The sequence below is a fragment of the Giraffa tippelskirchi genome, chromosome 6, assembly GCF_054371585.1.
Source record: "Giraffa tippelskirchi isolate mGirTip1 chromosome 6, T2T-mGirTip1v1.2.pri, whole genome shotgun sequence".
Classification (NCBI taxonomy): Eukaryota; Metazoa; Chordata; class Mammalia; order Artiodactyla; family Giraffidae; genus Giraffa; species Giraffa tippelskirchi.
The window spans coordinates 24,088,394-24,113,034 of record NC_137280.1 but is presented as its reverse complement, the minus strand read 5'-3'; the positions used below and the strand labels follow the sequence as shown (position 1 = coordinate 24,113,034).

General features: G+C 38.1%; 2 protein-coding genes across 2 annotated transcripts in view; both read right to left on the bottom strand.

Annotated features, from left to right (window-relative positions):
* EMC2 (ER membrane protein complex subunit 2) overlaps positions 1-24,641 on the bottom strand; it is a 292,907-nt gene that overhangs the window by 26,364 nt on the left and 241,902 nt on the right. Inside the window, exon 13 of the transcript XR_014057283.1 lies at positions 10,127-10,233. The gene's annotated coding sequence lies outside the window, so the exon portion shown is untranslated. The remainder of the gene's footprint in view (positions 1-10,126; positions 10,234-24,641) is intronic.
* The window catches only part of TRHR (thyrotropin releasing hormone receptor), a 553,356-nt gene that overhangs the window by 393,229 nt on the left and 135,486 nt on the right, over positions 1-24,641 (bottom strand). Inside the window, exon 2 of the mRNA XM_081503056.1 lies at positions 10,127-10,233. The gene's annotated coding sequence lies outside the window, so the exon portion shown is untranslated. The remainder of the gene's footprint in view (positions 1-10,126; positions 10,234-24,641) is intronic.

Sequence of the window (24,641 nt, the reverse complement as noted above, 5' to 3'; positions counted from 1 at the left end):
AAATATTGCTCCAGTGTCATGACCTGCTAGGGATTTTAACTTATGCAGACTCTATCACTTTTTACTTTTTAAACAAGTTTTTACTGCCTTGAAATGTCTTTTGCATTCACGGTTTCCATCATTTGTTTTTGCAATTAGTGGCAAAATGTTTGTGTACTTCATCACCCTTACTCCTTGTCTTGTCCCAGCCTCTTCACAACTTATCACTGAGCTTAAGAACACATTTCTTTGACTATAGCCTTCCATCCAGGAGGGTGTGTTCTCTTGTGTTTAGAGTATCCCATAGATTGGCTTACATAGAGTATAGAAAGAGCTAACAATAACAGTGGTTTTCTTTTAAGAGAATCTAACAAGAATAGGAATGATATTTATCATCATCAACAACAAGAACAGAAGCAGCAGCACAGTATGACATTTTCCAGATATTTTAATTGACATGCTAATATAAAACTAAGTTACCTAAAAGCCAAAATTATGAGTTTGAGCAAACTCTGAGAGATCATGAAGGACAGAGAATCCTGGCGTGCTGCAGTCCATGGGGTTGCAAAAAGTTGGACAAGACTGAGCGACTGAACAACAACAATATATGTTTATATTGAAATCTATTCTTTTTGTCATCTGTGTACTCTTCACTTAATATCCTAGAAGAATTTCTGCTGTGTGATTAAGATACAGCCTTTCTTTGAAAAATGTAAAGGATCGATGCATAGTCCAATGCTTTGTTTTTACAGTTAAAGAGACATGGATGTTAGGGAACATCCTCTCCAGGGGAAAGGTAGCATGAAAACTGACCTCCTTATTGAAAACTATGTACGTGTAGCCATGGTCAAAGTACTATCTACTATGATCTCTTTCAAGGCTATGGTGAATTTCTGGTGCCATTGCAAGCTGGTGATAGAAAGAATAAAAATAAAATGTCAAAAATTGGATCACTGTAGCTTGTCACAACTCATCTAAATGAATGTACCCTTAAACTTGAGTTTTATTAAATAGGAAAGTCCTAAGAAGACCTAGGCTGATCCAATCCCATGGCTCCAAAGCCAATTAGCCACATTTGGCAGCATGGCCAAGTGAAAATGAAATGCTGATCAACATAGAAAGATGAATTTTGTGGCAAAAATACAAAGTCAAAGTAACTGTCATTACTTGTCAATATCCCCTCTTGCCAGAGGTAATGGTGGAAACATGGCTAGAGTTTGAGCCATTTCTGGAAAAAAGTCATCTGGTCAGATTGCACATGATTCATTTGTTTCGGAAAAGGTTAAAAAATCAAGGGTTTTTTGAAACTGACTTCAGCCAATTATCAATTTTTTTTACATTAAATTTAAACTACTGTATTTCCAATTATTTTAGAATATTTCATACATAGCACTTCTAGCTTACTGATATGCATAATGCATTTTATTTGTTAATTTGCCTTATTTAAAAACAATGTTTTATTTTGGAAGATTAAAATTTTTATCTTCATGGTCAGTATTTATAAACTGTGTTTGAGTATTTAAAATGTTATGAAAATAAAGATTTGAGTGACTATTTGGAATCACTGAGATGGAAAGAAGATAAATTAGATTGAACTCCCTTCCCGCCAGGCTGCATCATCCTAGCATGCATGCATGCTAAGTCGCTTCAGTCATGTCTGACTCTTTGCAACGCTATGGACTGTAGCCTGCCAGTCTCCTCTGTCCTTGGGATCCTCCAGGCAAGAATACTGGAGTGGGTTGCCATTTCATCCTCCAGGGCATCTTCCTGACCCGGGGATAGAAGTGGCATCTCTTGTGTCTCCTGCATTGGCAAGAGGGTTCTTTACCACTAGCACCACCTGGGAAGCCCAATAGCTGGAAGGAATAACTAGTTGGCCTTTGAACAATGTTTTGACTTACATTTTCTGGTTATCCCGTATATATACATTAGAATACAATATTTCTCTTTCTCTTTCTGACTCACTTCACTCTATATAATAGGTTCTAGGTTCATCCACCTCATCAGAACTGACTCAAATGCATTCCTTTTTATGGCTGAGTAATATTCTATCGTGTATATATACCACAACTTCTTTATCCATTCATCTGTCAATGGACACCTAGGTTGCTTCCATGTTCTAGCTATTGTAAATAGTGCTGCAATGAACATTGGGATACATGTGTCTCTTTCCTCTTTCAGTTTCAGTTTCCTCAGGGTAGATGCCTAGGAGTGGGATTGCTGGGTCATATGGTGGTTTTATTCCTAGTTTTTTTTAAGGAATCTCCATACCATCTTCCAGAGTGGCTGTATTAATTTACATTCTCACCAAAAGTGTAAGAGTGTTCCCTTTTCTTCACACCCTTTCCAGCATTTATTGTTTGTAGACTTTTTGATGGTGGCCATTCTGACTGGTGTGAGGTGATATCTCATTGTAGTTTTGATCTGCATTTCTCGAATAATGGGTGATGTTGAGCATCTTTTCATGTGTTTGTTAATCATCTGTATGTCTTCTTTGGAGAAATGTCTGCTTAAGTCTTTTTCCCACTTTTTGATTGGGTTGTTTGTTTTTCTGGCATTGAGTTGTATGAGCTGCTTATATATTTTGGAAATTAATCTTTTATCAGTTGTTTCATTTGCTATTATTTTCTCCCATTCTGAGGGTTGTCTTTTCACCTTGCTTATAGTTTCCTTTGCTGTGCAAAAGCTTTTAAGTTTAATCAGGTCCAATTTGTTTACTTTTGCTTTTATTTCCATTACTCCAAAAGGTGGGTCATAGAGGATCTTGCTTTGATTTATGTCATCAAGTGTTCTGCCTATGTTTTCCTCTAAGTTTTATAGTTTCTGGCCTTACATTTAGGTCTTTAATCCATTTTGAGTTTATCTTTGTGTATGGTGTTAGGAAGTGTTCTAATTTCCTTCTTTTACATGTAGCTGTCCAGTTTTCCCAGCACCATTTATTGAAGTGGCTATCTTTGATCCATTGTATATTCTTGCCTCCTTTGTCAAAAATAAGATACCCAGAGGTGCATGGGTATATTTCGGGGCTTTCTATCTTGTTCCATTGGTCTATATTTCTGTTTTTGTGCCAGTATCATAATGTCTTGATGACTGTGGCTTTGTAGTATAACCTGAAGTAAGGAAGGTTGATTCCTCCAGGTCCATTCTTCTTTCTCAAGACTGCTTTGGCTATTTGGGATCTTTTGTGTTTCCATATGAATTGTAAAATTTTTTGTTCTAGTTCTGTGAAAAATACCATTGGTAATTTGATAAGGATTGCATTGAATCTGTAGATTGCATTTGGTAGTATAGTCATTTTCACGATATTGATTCTTCCTACCCAGGAACATGGAATATCTCTACATCTGTTTATGTCATCTTTGATTTCTTTCATTAGTGTCTTATAATTTTCTGTGTACAGTTCTTTTTTCTCCTTAGGTAACTTTATTCCTAGATACTTAATTCTTTTTGTTGCAGTGGTGAATGGGATTGATTCCTTAATTGCTCTTTCTGATTTTTCATTGTTAGTATATAGAAATGCAAGTGATTTCTGTGTATTGATTTTGTATCCTGAAAATTTGCTAAATTCACTGATTCGCTCTAGTAATTTTCTGATACTATCTTTAGGGTTTTCTATGTACAGTATCAGGTCATCTGCAAACAGTGAGAGCTTTTCTTCTTCTTTTCTGATCTGGATTCCTTTTCTTTCTTTTTGTTCTCTGACTGCTGTAGCTAGGACTTCTAGAACTATAGTTGAACAATAGTGGTGAAAGTGGACACCCTTGTCTTGTTCCTGATCTTGGGGGGGAATGCTTTCAGTTTTTCACCATTGAGAATAATGCTTCCTGTAGGCTTATCATATATGGCCTTTACTATGTTGAGGTAGGTTCCTTCTATGTCCATTTTTTGAAGTTTTAATCATAAGTAGGTGCTGAATTTTGTCAAACGCTTTTTTCTGCATATATCGAGATGATCATATGGTTTTTATTTTTCAATCTGTTAATATGGTGTATCACATTGATTGATTTTCATATATTGAAAAATCCTTGCATCCCTGGAATAAACCCAACTTGATCATGGTGTATGAGCTTTTTGATGTGTTGCTGAATTCTGTTTGCTAAAATTTTATTGAGGATTTTTGCATCTATGTTCATCAGTGATATTGGCTTGTAGTTTTCTTTTTTTGTGTTGTCTTTGTCTGGTTTTAGTATCAGGGTGATGATGGCCTCATAGAATGAGTTTGGAAGTGTTCCTTCCTCTGTGATTTTCTGAAACGGTTTTAGAAGGATAGGCATTAGTTCTTCTCTAATGTTTTATAGAATTCTGTGAAGCCATCTGGTCCTGGGCTTTTGTTTTTTGGGAGATTTTTGATCACAGCTTCAATTTCAGTGCTTGTAATTGGGTTGTTCATAATTTCTATTTCTTCCTGGTTCAGTCTTGGGAGATCGAACTTTTCTAAGAATCTGTCTGTTTCTTCCAGGTTATCTATTTTATTACCATATAGTTGTTCATAATAGTCTCATATGTGAAAGAGAACACCATTCCATGTTCGATGCATGAGACAAGGGCTCAGGGCCGGGGCAATGGGATGACCCAGAGGGATGGGATGGGGAGGGAGGTGGGTTGGAGGTCCAGGAAGGGGAACACATGTAAACCCATGGCTGATTCATGTCAATGTATGGCAAAAACTATTACAATATTGTAAAGTAATTAGCCCCCAACTAAAATACATAAATTTATAAAAAAAAAAAGTCTCTTATAATCCTTTATATTTCTACATTGTCTGTTGTAACCTCTCCTTTTTCGTTTCTAATTTTGTTAATTTGATTCTTCTCTCTCTTTTTTTTTTTGATAAGTCTGGCTAAGGGTTTGTCAGTTTTGTTTATCTTCTCAAAGAACCAGGTTTTAGTTTTTATTAATTGTTACTATTGTTTCTTTCATTTCTTTTTCATTTATTTCTGCTCGGATCTTTATGATTTCTTTCCTTCTACTGATTGTGGGGGTTTTTTCTTCTTCTTTTTCCAGTTGCTTTAGGTGTAAAGTTAGGTTGTCTGTTCAATGTTTTTCTTGTTTCCTGAGATAAGATTGTACTGCTATAAACTTCTCTCTTAGAACTGCTTTTGCTGCATCCCATAGGTTTTGAGTTGTCGTGTTTTCATTGTCATTTGTTTCTAGAAATGTTTTGATTTCCCTTTTGATTTCTTCAATAACCTGTTGGTTATATAGAAACGTGTTGTTTAATCTCCATGTGTTTGTGTTTCTTACAGTTTTTTCTTGTAATTGATATCTAGTCTCATAGCATTGTGATTGGAGAAGATGCTTGATATAATTTCAATTTTCTTCAATTTACTTAGGTTTGATTTGTGACCCAAGATGTGGTCTATTCTGGAGAATGTTCCATGTGCACTTGAGAAGAAGTTGTATTCTTCTGCATTTGAATGGAATGTCCTGAAGATATCAATGAGATCCATCTCATATAATGTATCAAGACTTGTGTTTCCTTATTAATTTTCTGTTTTGAAGATCTATCCATTGGTGTGAGTGGGGGTGTTAAAGTCTCCTACTATTATTGTGTTACTGTCAATTTCTCATTTTATGTCTGTTAGAGTTTGTCTTATGTATTGAGGTGCTACTATGTTGGGTGCATAGACATTTACAATTGTTATGTCTTCCTCTTGGATCATGTAATTCCTTCCTTATTGCTTGTAATCTTCTTTAAGGTCTATTTTGTCTGACATGAGGATTGCTACTCTTGCTTCCCATTTGCATGGAATATATTTTTCCATCCTCTCACTTTCAGTCTATATGTGTCTTGAGGTCTGAAGTGGCTTTCTTGTAGAAAGCATATATATGGGTCTTGTTTTTGTATCCATTCAGCCAGTCTGTGTCTTTGGTTAGAGCATTTAATCCATTTACATTTAAAGTAATTATTGATATATATATTCCTATTTTCATTTTCTAATTGTTTGGTATTGATTTTGTAGATATTTTTTCTTCTCGTGTATTTTTTGACTATATAAGTCAGTGTAACATTTGTAAAGCTGGTTTGGTGGTACTGAATTCTCTTAACTTTTGCTTGTCTGAAAAGCTTTTTATTTCTCAATCAGTTTTGAATGAGATCCTTGCTGGGTACCGTAATCTTGGTTGTGGATTTTACCTTTTCAGCCACTTTAAATATATTCTGCCATTCCCTTCTGGACTGCAGAGTTTCTGCTGAAAGATCAGCTGTTAAGTGTATGGGGTTTCCCTTGTATGTTACTTGTTGCTTCTCCCTTGCTGCTTTTAATATTCTTTCTTTGTGTTTAGTCTTTGTTAGTTTGATTAGTATGTGTCTTGGCATGTTTCTCCTTGGATTTATCCTGTATGGGACTCTTTGTGCCTCTTGGACTTGATTGGCTATTTCTTTTTCCATGTTGGGGAAATTTTCAACTATAATCTCTTCAAAAATTTTCTCATACCCTTTCTTTTTGTCTTCTTCTGGGACTCCCCCAGAAGAATGTTGATGCATTTGATACGGTCCCAGAGGTCTGTGAGACTGTCCTTAACTCTTTTCACTCTTTTTACTTTATTCTGCTCTTCAGAAGTTATTTCCACCATTTTATCTTCCAGCTCACTGATTCATTTTTCTGATTCAGATATTCTGCTATTGATTCCTTCTAAAGTATTTTTAATTTCAGTAATTGTGTTGTTTGTCTCTGTATCCTTTTTATTTAATTATTCTAGGTCTTTGTTAATTGATTCTTGCATTTTCTACATTTTGTTTTCAAGGTTTTTGACCATCTTTACTATCATTATTCTGAATTCTTTTTCAGGTAATTTTACTATTTCCTCTTCATTTATTTGGATTTCTGTGTTTCTAGTTTGTTCCTTCATTTGTGCAGTATTTCTCTGCCTTTTCATTTTTTTTTTTTTTAAGTTATTGTGTTTGAGGTCTTCTTTTCCCAGGCTTCAAGGAAAGTTGAATTATTTCCTTGAAGGAGGTTGAATTCTTTCTTCCTTTTGGTTTCTGCCCTCCTAAGGTTGGTCCAGTGGTTTGTGTGAGCTTCATATAGGGTGTGATTTGTGCTGAGTTTTTGTTTGTTTGTTTTTCCTCTGAAGGGTAAGGCTGAGTGAGGTGGTACTCCTGTCTGCTGATTGGGTTTGTATTTTTGTTTTGTTTCTTGTTTAGATGAGGTGTCCTGAACAGGGTGCAACTGGCGGTTGGGTGATGCCGGGTCTTGTGTTCAAGTGGTTTCCTTTGTGTGAGTTCTCACTATTTGATACTCCCTAGGGCTAGTTCTCTGGTAGTCTAGGGTCTTGGAGTCAGTGCTTCCACTCCAAAGGCTCAGGTTTTGATCTCTGGTCAGGAATGAAGATTCCACAAGTGGTTTGTTATGGCATTAAGGGAGAGTAAAACAAATATCCAAAAATGAGAAACCAAAGATGAACCCCAGACAAATGGAAGTTACAAAATCAGGCAAATAATAATTAAAATAATGGAATATGCACATATACATATACACCCACGAGCAAAGTGAAAACAGTCTAAAAAAAATAAAGTACAGTAGATTGATCTGGCAAACAAAGGAAACCAAAAATTATATTTACCAGTTAAGAACAAAGCTAACTTAAGCACAAACTGGAAAACAAAACTAAAGCAAGGTGCCAAGTGGGGAATAAAGCAATGAAAACAAAACTAACAGATATGTTGAGAGGAAAGGAAAGAAAGAATGGATATGCAAAGTTTAATAGAGGTAGATGAAGAAGATTTATATGCATTGAAGATTAACTGCAAGAGGAAAAGAACAGTAGGAAAGGCAAACGAAGAAATAAATGTAGAAAAATATAATAGGTTTAAAAATTATAATTATAAAAAAGAGAATAAAACAGAAGAAGAAAGAAAAAGAGGAAAAAGAGGAAACCTCCACAGAACTGCAAAAGCCCAATGTAGAGGTGGAGGTTTATAACAACAATAGAAAGTGTGACTAAATATACACATATACGTATACACCCATAAGCAAAATCAAAACAGTCCAACAAAAATTAAGTACAATAGATTGACCCGGGGAACAACGGAAACCAAAAATTGTATCTACCAGAACAAAACTAATTAAAGCACAAACTGGAAAACAAAACTAAAGCAAGGTGCAAATTGGGGACTAAAGCAATGAAAATAAAACTAACAAATATGTTGAGAGGAAAGAATAGAAAGAAAAGAAAGACAGAATAGATATGCAAAGTTAAATAGAGGTAGATAAAGAAGATTTATATACGTTAGAGATTAACTGCAAGGGGAAAAGAACAGTAGGAAAAGCAAACAAAGGCATAAATGTAGAAAAAATAATAATAGGTTTAAAAATTAAAATAAAAAAGAAAAGAGAAAAGAAGAAAGAGGGAAACTCCACAGAACTGCAAAAGCCCAATGTAGAGGTAGAGGTTGATGACTACAGTAAAAAATTTGACTGAGGAAAAAGAAAAATTAAAAATTAAAAAAGCTCAAAAGCTTAATTGGGTTTCTTAGTGCCAATAAAATCAACAACTATAACGGGGTGGGGGGGAAGGGAAAAAAAAAAAGAAAAAATCCAAAAGAATCTACAGAACAAGTCAAAAAATTAGAATAATAAATGTTTTTCTTCAATCACTGCTGTCAGAGTCCTTTCCTGAGCTGGGAATCACAGTCCACCTTACCTCCCTGGGATGCCCTCAAACACTGTACTGATCTCTGGACGTGCTGTGGGGGCCGGTCAGATTCTAATCTGGTCCTCCTCCTAGGTGTTCTTGCCTCCAATGTCCACAGCTATCAGAGCTAGTGCATTTTCTTTTGTGGGAGCTCTCAATGGCCTTTTATATATTCCATAGACACAGAATCTGCTTAGTTGATTGTTTGGATTTAATCTGCAGCTTGTACAACTGGTGGGAAGGTTTTGGGTCTTCTTCCTTAGCCACACGGACACTGGGTTTCAATTGTGGTTTTATTTCCACCTCTACATGTGCGTTGTCCGCTGGGGTTTAGCTCCTGAGGCTGCCCTGGAGAGCTTGGGTTTGCCCCTGTGATGGCCAGGTGTCGAAGTGATGCAGCTGCTTGGGTCACAGGGGTTTTGGCAGCACCAGGTACTCAGAGGGGTTGGCGGCTAGGGCAGAAGGAAATATAGTGCTCTAGAAGGGTATGGCAACCAGTATTGGCCAATATGCTCCAGTATTCTTGCCTGGAGAATCCCCTCTCTGACAGAGAAGCCTGGCAGGCCACAGTCTACAGGGTCGCAAAGAGTCAGACAGGACTGAAGCGACCCTGCGCGCATAAACACAAGACTTTTTTTTTTTTTTTCCTGGCCTGTGGCAGCTCTGCCCCAGTGAGAGCTGAGTGTGAAGGTGGTGCAGCTGCTTGACTTGCAGGGACCCTGGAGGTGCCAAGTGTTCAGGGACACAAACTGCCTCCGTGGCAGGAGTTATGGCCCTATTAGAGTCTTTTTTTGAGCCTCTTGTAGGTGGTGATCAGAAGGCCTCTTTGGCCAGTCTTTCTCTGTAGTTCCCACCCATTCAGGCACTTAGAGGGGTCCCTTGCCTGGGGCCCTTTTCTGTTGTTCCACACATCAGGCACATAGAGGGGCCCCCCTGACTGGGGTCCTATTCTGTAGTTCTCTGCATCAGTCACTTAAAGGAGCACCCTGGGTGGGATCAATGCATTAGGCGTTTGATGGGCCAGCCTCTCTATTGTTCAGCTGCTGATGCTGTCATGTGGAGAGAGAGAGGCTATGGTGATGGCTCCACCCCCTACGTGTGACTCAGCAGTATCGCCTTACTTCCATCGCTGCTTGGCTTTCCTCCACAGGCACTTCCCATCACGATCTCCTCCCTCACATCCCCTCCATCCATCTCTCTGCAGTCAACAACAGCCCTCGCACTCGGATTGCTCCACAGTCCCTAAATTCCAGCTCCCAGCCTCTGCCCCTTCCTGGAGACCCGCGTTACTTCTCAGCATATGTATGGCTGTGGCAAAGACTGTCTGATTCTCATTCCACTTAAGCTGCCACAGATCAGTTGTTTCACTTTCAGTCTTAAACGTTTCTCCTCTGACTCAGACAATTGCCCCACTGTGGGCATCGGACCCCTGCTTCAGGTCCCCCACCCGCAGAGGGTAGGGCCAGAACTACTAATACTCCTGTTTTTTCTCCTAGTTCCTTCGTCCTACCTTTTGCGTGGTTCTTTATATTCTTTTCCACTGGTCAGGTCCTCCTGTATGCTCTCAGCTGGTGTTCTGCATGCACTTCTGTGTCTGAAGGTGTATTCTTGATGTATCTGTGGAGAGAGATGTACTCCATGTCCACCTACTCCTCCGCCATCTTGTTCTTTTTAATATTGTCCCTAATGTATTTTTGACTGCAATGTCACAGCCTTTGAGTTTCTGTGCAGCCTCTTCTAAATTTAAATTTTTCTGCCATTTAGCTCCATATATGGCTAACAGAAAAAACTGTGGGTTTTCACATTTCATTTCCATGTACTCTGAAAAGAGAATAAGGTTGTGACTAGAGTTACTTCAAAGAACCTGTAATATTGGGTAGAAACAGAAGCAACATTCATTTGAGCACTTTGTGACTTGTTACAGTCCTTTAATTGGGATTTTTAAATTGTTTATTCAATTTAGATGGCAGTAGAAGACTATATCTTGCAGGAATATCCATTGTACTTTGGCAGCTGTTCAGGGCGAATAATCCAACTTCAGTAGACAAGGAAGAGGCCTCTACAAAGGAATCAGAATTGCAACCACATTCTGGAAAATTTTAAGCAGATATACATTGCACCTTGTTTTAGTTTCAGATTGCCCAGAAGATCCTGGGATAATAATTCAAACTTGAGTGATTTATTTGGCAAGTAGAGGGAATACCAAAAGAAGAATGTGAAGGTAACCCAAGAAATGGAAGGCAATCAATAAAGGATATACTATTCCAGCCACCATAGTGGGCAACTGAAGCTTATTCCCACAGGGGACCTCTGGGAAATGGTACAAAACACATGCTTGAGAATTATCCCACCCAAGATGCAAGGGAGCTGGGGGTATATATATACATATATATGTGTGTGTGTGTATATATATATATATATATACACACACACACTTTCAGAGCTGTTCTGTGGGTATTAACTCAGTACTTCTGGCGTGCCATTTTTCACAGTTGGGGTAAGAGGATGAAGAAGACAAGTCCTTGGGGTCATCTGGAAGTTAAAAGTCTGGCAGAGCAAATTGAGACATTTGAGCAATATGATAGCATCTGCTACACATCTGGATCCACCTCCCCTCCAGGGCTGCATACATGAACTCACAGGTTGTCTGTTGCACATTTTCATAGAACACAATGCACATAGATGACGAGGTGACTGGTGCCCCTCTGCAGTGATGCAGCTTGACCATTCCCATCTGGGGTCCAGTTCAGTCCTCACAACTACTTGTCGTTTTGGTCCATATGACATTAAACTGTCAACTTCTCTCATAAACTTCTCCCACAATTGGTTCTCATCATAATCTACAGACAAGGCCTGACTCCAGCCACCATGGTTCAATTAGAAAAATTTCTAAATAGCTTCCATTGAGAGTGAGAATGAATTTTCAGACTTGTTAACCATTGTCTCTTTAGAATAATTACTTTTCACTAACTGGCCTAATCAATCAGACATATACAATCCATTACACTTAATATGATGCTTTTAGAACCAAAGTAGAGACTGATGGATTACAACAGGTAAGATATAAAGCTAAGAATACTTGTTTCCACTGTAACACACTTTGTATCTTGGGCAATGCTCTATTTCTCTAGTAATACAGGAAGCACACACACACACACACACACACACACACATATATATACATGCCATTATTTAACAAATTCATGAAGTACCAATGATAGCCCCTCTTTTTTTAAAATTGATGTATAATTACTGTATGATGTGTTAATTTCTGTTATACAACAAAGCAAATCAGATATATGTATACACATAACTCCTCCCTCTAGAGCCTCCCTCCAAACCCCACCATATCCCACCCCTCTAGGCCATCACAGAACAGATAACCCTTCTTTGATGTTGGGTATATTCACAAGAATAAGACATACTCTCAATCCACATTAAACTCATGGTGTATGAAAAACACAGACATGAAAACAATTATAATACAACAGCTGGTAACATCCTTGTTGAAAGCTGCTAATGAGGGATGCTAATAAAATTTTGAAAATTCCAGGTATCAATATTTAAATGCAGTAGTCAAGTTGGATTCACAAAGCCCAGGAAACCTTGTTTACAAAGTCTTTAACTTGGAACTTTATGAAAACAATAAGAAAATTTGAAAATGTTTGAACTTAGTCATTGACATGGGAACTATACAATTTGTCACACCCTATCTTAAGCCAGGGTATTAATAATAAGCCAAATACCATTCAGTAGGGTTCTGATACCAGTGTTTGACTATTACTCACTTAAGGAATGACTAGAAGAGTAGCCAAGACAATAATGTCTATTCTGATCTCAACTGGGATTCTTAATCTTCTAGGTTTGCTGATTTTTTGTATCTCCCACAATGTTTTATTTTTGTCCCATACAATCTACCCTGGGATGATGTCATTCTGAGAACTTATCTGAAGTCTGTTTGAGGTAGAATCTTGATCATTATTCGCATTTGAGTTTTGTTTCCCTCTGCTGCTCCTGCTGCTAAGTCGCTTCAGTCGTGTCTGACTCTGTGCGACCCCATAGATGGCAGCCCACCAGGCTCCCCCATCCCTGGGATTCCCCAGGCAAGAACACTGGAATGGGTTGCTATTTCCTTCTCCAATGCATGAAAGTGAAAAGTGAAAGTGAAGTTGCTCAGTCGTGTCCGACTCTTAGCGACCCCTAACGTTCTCTTTAAAATGCCTGTTCCTGTTGCTTGGCTGTCTTGGTAAGCTTATTATTTTCTGGATGTGTTCTTCTGCCATAGTGAAGAATGGCTCCATGCAGCTCCAGGTGTCCTGAAGATCTGCTTCCTAATTAAAGCCTGTGCTCAAAATAAGCCCTTCATTTCACAGTGCCAAGACTCTTCAATATACAGTACTACACAGCAGCTCAACACTGGAGGCTCAATATTCTGAGGTCATGTGATAATAAAAGCAGGAGCTAGAATTTCCAGTAGATACTGAGTACTCTAACTGTATACTGACTCTACCAGGTAGGTCCTGGCACAACATAAGAGTCTTACTCTGGAATATATTTCCTTGATTTGCCTTTGAGTATAATAAAGATGGCTTTATGGGTTTTTAGAAAGACTAGCAGAGAAGGCAATGGCAACCCACTCCAGTGTTCTTGCCTGGAGAATCCCAGGGATGGCAGAGCCTGGTGGGCTGCTTTCTATGGGGTCACACAAAGTCGGACACGACTGAAGTGACTTAGCAGCAGCAGCAGCAGCAGCAGCAGCAGCAGCTAATTCTACAAATACTATAGTTTCTTGGATTAGCCATAGCATTAGTTCTCTGGCTTTCCTTCCATGGAATAAGGATGATCCCACTGTGTGACTATATTTTTCTAAAATAAGCAACTTCAATAGTAGATCTTATAGAACTATATAGATATTCCACGAGTTTTGAAAAACTTGTTAAAATCAGTATAAATTATACTCATCATAAATTGGAAAATTATTATCAATTTACACTTGCTTATTTAACTTATATGCAGAGTACATCATGCAAATGCCAGAATGGATGAAGCACAAGCTGGAATCAAGGTTGTAGGGAGAAATAGCAATAATTTCAGATATGCGGATGACACCACCCTTATGACAAAAAGCAAAGAGGAACTAAAGAGCCTCTTGATGAGAGTGAAAGAGGAGAGTGAAAAAGCTGGCTTAAAACTCAACATTCAAATACAAAGACCCTGAATAGCCAAAACAGTCTTGAAAAAGAATGGAGCTGGAGGAATCAACCTTCCTGACTTCGGATTATACTACAAAGCTACAGTCATCAAGACAGTATGGTACTGGCACAAAAACAGAAATATAGACCAATGGAACAAGATAGAAGGCCCAGAAATAAACCGATGCATCTATGGGTATCTTATTTTTGACAAAGGAGGCAAGAATATACAATGGGTCAAAGATAGCCACTTCAATAAATGGTGCTGGGAAAACTGGACAGCTACATGAAAAGAAGGAAATTAGAACACTTCCTAATACCATACACAAAGATAAACTCAAAATGGATTAAAGACCTAAATGTATGACCAGAAACTATAAAACTCTTAGAGGAAAACATGGGCAGAACACTCAATGACATAAATCAAAGCAAGATCCTCTATGATCCACCTCCCAGAGTAACGGAAATAAGAACAAAAGTAAACAAGTGGGACCTGATTAAACTTAAAAGCTTTTGCACAGCAAAGGAAACTATAAGCAAGGTGAAAAGACAACCCTCAGAATGGGAGAAAATAATAGCAAATGAAACAACCGATAAAAGATTAATTTCCAAAATATATAAGCAGCTCATACAACTCAATGCCAGAAAAACAAACAACCCAATCAAAAAGTGGGAAAAAGACTTAAACAGACATTTCTCCAAAGAAGACATACAGATAATTAACAAACACATGAAAAGATGCTCAACATCACCCATTATTTGAGAAATGCAGATCAAAACTACAATGAGATATCACCTCACACCAGTCAGAATGGCCACCATCAAAAAGTCTACAAACAATAAATGCTGGAAATGGTGTGGAGAAAAGGGAACACTCTTACACTGTTGGTGAGAATGTAAATTGATACAGCCACTCTGGAAGATGGTATGGAGATTCCTTAAAAAACTAGGCATAAAACTACCATATGACCCAGCAATCCCATTCCTAGGCATCTACCCTGAGGAAACCAAAACTGAAAGAGACACATGTATCCCAGTGTTCATTGCAGCACTATTTACAATAGCTAGAACATGGAAGCAACCTAGATGTCTATCAACAGATGAATGGATAAGGAAGTTGTGATACATATACACGATGGAATGTTACTCAGCGATAAAAAGGAATGCATTTGAGTCAGTTCTGATGAGGTGGATGAACCTAGAACCTATTATACAGAGTGAAGTGAGTCAGAAAGAGAAAGAGAAATATCATATTCTAATGTGTATATACAGAATCTAGAAAAATGGTACTGAAGAATTTATTTACAGGGCAGCAATGGAGAAACAGACATAGAGAATAGACTTATGGACATGGGGACAGGGGAGGAGAGGGTGAGACGTATGGAAAGAGTTACATGGGAACTTACATTACCATATGTAAAATAGATAGCCAAAGGAAATTTGCTGTATGGCTCAGGAATCTCAAACAGGAGCTCTGTATCAATGTAGAGGGATGGGATGGGTCGGGAGATGGGAGGGAGGTTCAAAAGGGATGGGATATATGTATATCTATGGCTGATTCATGTTGAGGTTTGACAGAAAACAATAAAATTCTGCAAGCAATTATCCTTCAATAAAAAACAAAAATCAAAAAAACCCTCAACATCCAAAAAACTAATATCATGGCATCTGGTCCCATCACTTCATGTCAAATATATGGGGAAACAACGAAAATAGTGACAGACTTTATTTTCTTGGGCTGCAAAATCACTGCAGATGGTGATTGCAGCCATGAAATTAAAAGACGCTTGCTCCTTGGAAGAAAAGCTATGACCAACCTAGACAGCATATAAAAAGCAGAGACATCACTTTGCTGACAAAGGTCTGTATAGTCAGCTATGATTTTTCCAGTAGTCATGTATGGATGTGACAGTTGGGCCACAAAGAAAGCTGAGTGCTGAAGAAGTGATGCTTTTAACTGTGGTATTGGAGAAGACTCTTGAGAGTCCCTTGGACTGCAAGGAGATCAAACCAGTCAATCCTAAAGGAAATCAGTACTGAGTATTCATTGGAAGGACTGATGCTAAAGCTGAAGTTCCAGTACTTTGGCCACCTGATGCAAAGAACTGACTCATTGGGAAATATCCTGATGCTTGGAAAGATTGAAGGCAGGAGGAGAAGGGGAGAACAGAGGATGAGTTGGTTGGATGGCATCACCAATTCAATGCACATGAGTTTGAGCAAGTTTCGGGAGTTGGTGATGGACAGGGAAGCCTGGCATGCTGCAGTCCATGGGATCACAAAGAGTCAGACACAATTGAACTACTGAACTGAACTGAACTGATTGCCAATACTCCTCTGAACGCACTGTTCATTGCTGTCTAGTCCATCTTAGTGACATTATCATGAAAAATAAATATGGAGTGGACCACTAAAATTGACTTTCTCCAAAAGATTTGTCTCAGGATTTTCCATTTATCCCTTTGCATGCTAAGCATCTATGCCTGGAACTAAAGTCAGTCTTAAGGGGATGGTTAAAAGAACAACAGGGGAAAGAGAACTCATATTTACTAAGCAACTCCTATGCATTAGGTAAGGCTCCTTATAAATATCTGATTTCATTTTCATAAAATTTCTTGCAGGCTATAAATTTTCTTTTATGGTTTAGGTAACTTGAAGAAGATAAATGACATAGGAGTTGAATCTATGACCTTCAGACTACTGAGATCATGGTTTTCCATTTATGTTTCTGCTACATAATATACATGAAGTTGAAAAGCTGTATTTAATTAAATCTTGATCTTCATGTTAAAACGATTTCTATTTGAAATATTCTCATTCATTCACTCAACAGCCAATATCTGGAGCATCTACTTTATGTCGTGTCGTATTAAACCTATTGTTACTCTGCTCATTCTCTATCATCTTATCCTGCGCAAAGAATTGATCTTGCTTAACTTCCCAGATGCTCAAGGACATGAAACTTCTACAGATTTGAATTGATTTAACTTTTTTAAGCTTTGGAAGGATCACGATTGATCTCTTTCAGATATATCTGAGGTACAGCGGGCAATGTTAATGCCAGTGCATTTTAATCCTTTGACTTGAAACCACCAATGTACTAAACTCAATTGGCTCATTCCAGTGAGCCAAATATCAAACTTGGCTCCATTCCTCTGTGAACTTTGTACAAAACAGAGTCCTCTACAGATCAAAGAGGGGTCCTAGAAGTGGATTCACGTCCCAGAAAGCAGCTGTGCTCACACAGGCTGAGTCCATGACATAGTCTTAAATAGAGAGTTCCACAAGCCAACCAGAGAGATACTGAGATCGTGTCTCACAGTGCCAGAAAAGAAAACCTCATCTTCCCCTGATTTCATCTACGATGAATTCGAAGATTGGGTTTCTGGAAATATCTGGATGACTGAGTAGAATTTTATGCAACTTCATCTCAATATTTGGTAACATTTATACATAGCCTGAGGTTGCTAAACTCAAGCCATTCCCTACTGTTTAAAACACTTTTTTCCTTCCCCTACCCGCCACCCCATAAAATGGCCTCATTGTTCTTTATTTAGTCTAACAGAACGATCCATGCACCAGGCACTGCCTTAGCTTTGCTTGGCTTCAATTATACAAACTAACCACACTCAGTTGGATGCTAACTGCTGCTAGCAGTGCGCCTGCCCTCTTCAATACATGAGTGGAGTTTTTCCACCCACAATGTCAGGTACAGGATATGAACCAAGTATCAAAATTCTCTAGTGCAAATGGGGGGAAGTTCCAATGAAATGATACTGCTTCTAAGATGAAGGTATACTAACCTGCTACCCCATACTTAATAACAATTAAAGTCAGATTTTTAATTGATTAATAACTATGATCCTGGCACTAAACTAACTTCCTTACATACATTATCTCATTTAACAATATTGAATTCATCTATATTTTGTCAAATTCTTGAATACTTGAATATGTTACTCTCTCTCTTTTAAAATCACGGTTTGTTTTAATTCAGTTGAGCTGTCTGTCCTCTCCTGTTTGCGGTCCCCGAGGGCTGTCAACTCCCTGCTGCCATGCAATACCAATTACATATTTTCAGACCACTAATCTCTCTCCGCCCCACCAGCTTTCCTGCTCCTGACCACAGAGTGACAACATCAGCTGCGCCATGCCACGGAAAACAGGACTCAACATTTCAGGAGAACCAGCTCAGCTAAGAGAGTTTCCTGAGTTGTGAAAAACCTCTTAGCACTTCAGTGTTGTATTAACCTGAGCTTCACCTGCTTTTGTTTGGGTAACAGGGATCATTAGCCATGTGAACATCTTCCATGCAACCACAAACAGAAACAGGATGATTGCTCTTGGCCCAGAGGGACCCTCTCAGCCTGGTAACACGCTGATACAGCTCAGTGGGTAATGTAGCTGAATGGAAACCCTGTTTTCAGGAGAACCAAAAAACCAAGATACTCTGTGACCCTGAGCTAGTATTTAACCTTTGGCTCCACCCTGACCCCAGCTGCAGGCACCTTTTAAAAACAATTAGATAACTCCTAGCCAAATATAAAGGGAACTACTTCCAAGAATGAGCACAGGTCATCACCTGTCTCGGCCAGTAAATTAGGTCATATATTTTGACCATGTTCAACCAAGACTCCTGTGGATGCTTATCAGGTCCCAGGACCCTTTCCTGTTTCCAAATTCACAGTTTTGACAGGATTAATGAGGAGTTTTATCTTATTATTTCAACTGTACAAGCATTTTAAAAACATCATCACTAAGCATCAGTATGATAATCTCTTAATTTCTACAGGGTTCTTTGTTGTTAATTGGCCATTCTCTGGAACTTTGATCCAGCTCTTATAAGGATTTTGAAGTTTAAAATAGATCTGAAAGGATTATAAGTCAATTACATTGTGATTATTTTCTTATTTCTTTTCATTTTCCCCTGCTTTATTTTAATCTAAAATGTATCTACTTTTCAAGTTATTCTCTCCCTGTTGCTGGGTTAATGCTAGAGTGAACATGGGATGAGAAAGAAACTTCCTGGTAATATCTCACAAACCACTGAATTCATACATCTTTCGTAGATTTCTGTCTCCAGACCTTCCACAAAAATGTAGAACACTTGCACTTTACCTTTTGTTGGATATAATTATTTTCAAAGTTCCTTAATCTGTTTCTAAAAGATTGAAACAGTTTTATTAAGGGTCTGGTGGGTAGTTGAGGACACAGTTAAAGTAAGGAAATTAAGTTTAAAGTATTACTATACATCACTATGATCTTTGTTTTATAAATGGGGAAGTGATATCATAGGGTACATTAAGACTCAGCCAAAACCACACCGCATAACAGCATATGGGAGACTTAGAAACAAAATTCTAGTAATGATCTAAAGCTTTCATATATTGTGCTACATGATGCTTGATAATGTGAGATTAAACTAAGATACTCCTTTATCTTTTATTTATTTATTTTTTTTAATATACTCCTTTATTTCCAAAGACTTTGCAAGGTAAATCATTATGTAAGCAGATGGTACTTCTGATTCAATACTTAGTCAGTGCTCAGAAGTAAATGTTGAACATAGCACCAGAATGATCACAGTTGTCAGCCATGTGTCCATAGAGGAGTTAAACTGGAATGAAGTACCATATATTTTGCCATGGAACAAATAAAGGAATTCTTATAACAGTTCAAATAATCTATCCAAATTTAGAGTGAATATCTTATCTGTGAGTCTATTGTCAGTATTTTTTTTTGAGTTCAGGAAAAATTGATATGAGGAAAAGAAATGGGTTTGCTCATTTCTAGAGAATGTTCCATCCTTTCATTTCAGAGATAATTGGCACCTCCATTTGATTTGTGGATATTGATGATAAGCTGACCATATAAAAAGTATACAAGTGGGTATATTTCCCTCTGCTTTTGAAAATATTACATTGAATCTTATAAAGTTAGAAAAAATAAAATACGTAAGTGCTCCAAATACGAGTCTGCCCAGAGTCACAGATGATTTCCACTTATGACCAAGAATTAGAGGATAGATGAATTACTTCTACTCCTTTCCATGGCCAGTGCAAATCAATGGCTAGTGTGTGTGTGCATGCTTAGTCATGCCTGACTCTGCAACACCAAAGACTGTAGCCCACCAGGCTCTTCGGTCCCTGGGATTTCCTAGGCAAGAATAGTGGAGTGGGTTGCCATTTCCTTCTCCAGGGGATCTTCTTGACCCAGGGATCAAACCTACATCTCTCAAGTCTCCTGCATTGGCAGGCAAGTTCTTTACCACTAACGCCACTTGGGAAGCCCTGCCAAGGTCACCAGCCCAATAGCCCCTACATTTCAGTCCAGAATAGAAAGAAAAAGCTTTGTGGCTCTGTAAATTTTTCAAATAACTAGAAGGACTGATGATGATTAACTTTTATAGTAATTTGTTTGGCAGGATAACATGTGTAAATCCTCCCCATATCCACTCCTTCTCAAGTAGATTGTTAATATTTTGTAATGCCAGCCCCAGAGACTTTGGCAAGGTGAGAAACAGAAAGGGGAAATGGTGCTTTGAGGCTCAGGAAGTCAAGTTCAAGAAGAAAGGAGAGATGATGCTTTTGAAAAGCTAAACGTAGTTGGAAAAGGTAAAGAGATCTATAAATCTTCTGAGCAATGTCCATACATAGTCTGTGACAGAAATGTTGAAAGGTGGCAAGACGGGAATGGTTGCATGGTGTGTATAAGGAGCCAGGATCATAGACACCAAGATTCCCAGGTCATAAAAGTTCTTCCCTGCACCTGAGTATAGCACATAAATAGCAGAGTTCCAGACCTGAAGTGACAATATGAACTGAATTAATGTTGTAATGCAAAATATTGATTGATGTCCATATAAATTTCTCCAGTGCTTTAACACTAAGTAGGATCATGAAGTTTTAGAGGATGGGGAAATCTAGTTGTATTGACCAAGAAGTTCATTCTCAGGACTGATGTAACAAAATGTTAAGGTGGTATTTTTGTATAAATGTGTTTACTTACTTTACTTTGATGAGAGACAAACTTTCTTGATATATAAGATGTTGCCAATGTAACAAAATACCCAATAACAAGTTGTGTATTCTTGAAAGTTAAAGAAACTTGTGTCTTTCCCTGCTTCTGTTTTGGGTATGTCCTTTGACCTTAAACAAGCCTTTGAAATATGCTCAGCCTGTGTTCTTCATTTAAGATGGGAACAAGTATAGCTATCAGGCTTACCTCATAAAGCCAGTAGACACAGAATTATCGATAGTGGTAGTAGGACCAATAGAATTGGTGCTATTGTTGTTTATTAGTATTGCTGTGATGTGTGAAAATAGTTTCTTTAATAAGACCTACCAACAATTGTTTTCAACATAGCAATTAATAGGGATCATAGTTTCTCTAGCTGAAAAATGTAAATGTTGCAGGTAATATGAATACACTTTTATATATCTGTACATATTTTAATAAGTTTTTTTCTTTTTGCTAAGTTGCTTCAGTTGTGTCCAACTCTGCAATCCTATGGACTGTAGCTGGCCAGGCTCCTCTGTCCATGAGGATTCTCCAGGCAAGAGTACTGGAGTTTATTACAAGATAACTAGAAACCAACCTACAGATTATATTTCTAAAAGCAGTACAATTATAAACAGCTCTTTGAAAAGTCACTTATTAAATTCTCATTAAAAGTCAATCAATAAATTCACTGAGAAGGTGCCCTGGTTCACTTTTGGTCATGTGAGTAATATTCAAATATGGATGGTTTGTATTTTAAATGATATTTCGATAACCAAAGTTTGGGGACAGACTTACTTGAAATAGAGCATGGTGTTTTAACCAAGCAATATTTTTGCTTTAGGTCAGGAAAACAAGAGCTGCAGAACCAGGAAATGTAGAGGGAGCATGGAAAATATTTAATCAACAGTTATCCCTCTAAAGGAAAATCACTAGCATCTATAAAATGAAGCAGATGACAGTGTTGTTCTGCTTCTCAGTATGAAGGGAGGAGGTACTAGCCATGTAGTTTCTTTCAATTTAAAGAGAAAAAAGTACATATGCAAAAATATGGGAGAGGGGAAAGATGAGGAGGGGCAGACTCTACATTGCACAATCCAGAGATTAACAAGACCTAGAAAAGCTACCTTTATAAATTATGTATACAAAGAGGAAATGAATGAAACCATTAAAAAATTCAGATCTAAGGGATCTGAATTTTACTAGTCAATAACTTGTTACTTTCTTTATCATAATCATATTATTATGGAAATAGCTAGTCAGTTCCTGTCTGCTTCAAGCACAGCCACCTGATAAGTTACCTATCATAGCAATAATCTATCTATGTTTAAATATAGCAGTGAGGTATTTCCATAATCTTTGAAGTCTTTATTTCTAATTAGCTAAAATTAGATCTACAGCAACTTCACGTTTACCTATATTTCCTTTCCTCTTGAGGCTCAGATCTTGGTTTCAGCACCTGTCATCCAAGAGAATGACTGAGTTGAGGCCGAATTGATACTGATCACACTCAACCTCAGGGGAAGGGAGATGAGGGGCAAAACTCAGCAGAAAGTTAGATAGCGGTCTTTTCTCAGACCATCCTCATTTAACCTTGATAAGGTCACGCTGGTGGAAGAGTTGCTTTTTTAAAATTGAAACATAAAGACATGAGGTCTAACATAAAGATTTGAGTAGATATAGAAATCCTACTTCTGGATTTTATGCTCTAAGTGAGGATAAAAAGAAGTATGCAAGTGAAATAAATATACTTAACTCAAGTACTGGCAGAGAGACATCCAGGGGAAATGATGTTTCAACATTCATGGCACAGTTTCCAGCACCAGTGTCAACTTGTGTTTCCTCCAAGTGAACAACATAAGGGTAAAAATGTGGCCATAGTATATTGACAAATCAGAGTTTTCCTGTCCTGGTACCAACAATTGCAATGGGAGAGCTCTAGCCCCTGATGAGGCCTCCCCGACTAGTTCAGGAAGGCCCCAAGCAGTGCTTTTACTTGTTCTCTTGTCCATCCTGTGGTCCCCTATTTCCTCTTCTCCTTATTCAGCAGCTTCTAATGCCCCTTCTAAAAGTGAAATTCTCTGCTTTGTTTCCTGTTTGTGGTATTCAGTAGTTATTTTTGCCACCAACCTCCATTTATCCATCTTCTAGCTATAGCAACCAAAGTTTTGCTTTGTGGGAATTCCTCCTTTTCCTCCTCCTTTCTCAGTCCTGTTGCTTAAGTGGGGTTGCCCCCACCCTGATATGTATTAACTAATTGTACATATAGCCTCTCATCCTGGTTACAATGACCTATTTGGGAACAGACATGTAACCCTTCCAAGGTGAATGAGACATGAGATGTTTGCTCTGTCTTCTATGGCGGCAATCAGAAAAGCCTGGCTTAACCCCTAGATGGTACAGGATGTGTAAAATCTGACTGCCCCTGCCATTTCCTTCCTCTGTAACAGGCCTGTTGAAACCCTGCTCTGCCACCCACTAGCTATGTGATCTTGGACAAGTTGTTTAACCTCTGTGTGTTTCCTCATTGTTGTTCTTCAGTCACTAAGTCAAGTTCGACTTTCTGCAACCCCATGCAAAGATAGCAGCATGCCAGACTCCTCTGTCCTTCACTATCTCCTGGAGTTTGCTCAAATTCATGTCTATTGAATCAGGGATGCTATCTAACCATCTCATCCTCTGTCATCCCCTTCTCCTCCTGCCTTCAATCTTTCCCAGCATCAGGGTCTTTTCCAATGAGTCAGTTCTTCACATCAGGTGGCCAAAGTACTGGAGTTGCAGCTTCAGCAGCAGTCCTTCCAATGAATATTCAGGACCGATTTCCTTTAGGATTGACTGGTTTGATCTTGCAGTCCAAGGGACTCTTTTTAAGAGAGTCTTCTCCAACACCACAGTTCAAAAGCATCAATTGTTCAGTGATCAGGTTTCTTTATACTCCAATTCTCACATCCATACATGACTACTGGAAAAACCATAGCTTTGACTGGATGGACATTTGTTGGCAAAAAATGTCTCTGCTTTTTAATATGCTGTCTAGGTTGGTCATAGCTTTCTTTCCAAGGAGCAAGTGTTTTTTAAATTCATGGCTACAGTCATTGTCAGCAGTGATTTTGAAACCCAAGAAAATAAAATATGTTTCCACTTTTTCCTCTTCTATTTGTCATGAAGTGATGGGACCAGATGCCATGATCTTTGTTTTTTGAATGTTGAGTTTTAAGCCAGTTTTTTCACTCTCCTATTTCACTTTCATCAAGAGGTTCTTTAGTTCCTATTCACTTTCTGCCATTAGAGTGGTATCATCTGCATATCTGAGGCGGTTGATATTTCTCCCAGCAATCTTGATTCCAGCCTGTGATTTATCCAGCCTGGCATTTCACATGATGTGCTTTGCATAGAAGTTAAATAAACAGGGTAATGATATACAGCCTTGATGTGCTTCTTTCCTGATTTTGAACCAGTCAGTTGTCCCATGTAAGGTTTTATCTGTTGCTTCTCGAGCTACATACAGGTTTCTCAGAAGACAAGTAAGGTGATCTGGTACTCCTGTCTCTTTAAGAATTTTCTAGTTTGTTGTGATCCACACAGTCACATTAATATTGAGATGTATGCTACTGTGGTTTAAAAGCTAGGAGCACTGTGTTTTCCCTTTTTAGAACAGAAGTGACTGTAATTTAAAACAGACTTTTCAGAACTTCTCTGCACAAAATCTTTAATTATGCTTTTATTATTGTTATTGTCATAAGGATAATAACAATGGATAGCAACTCAAATTATTTTATGTAATACTAACTCAAATTTAGTGTATGGAAATAAGGAAACAAGACTTTTTTCATA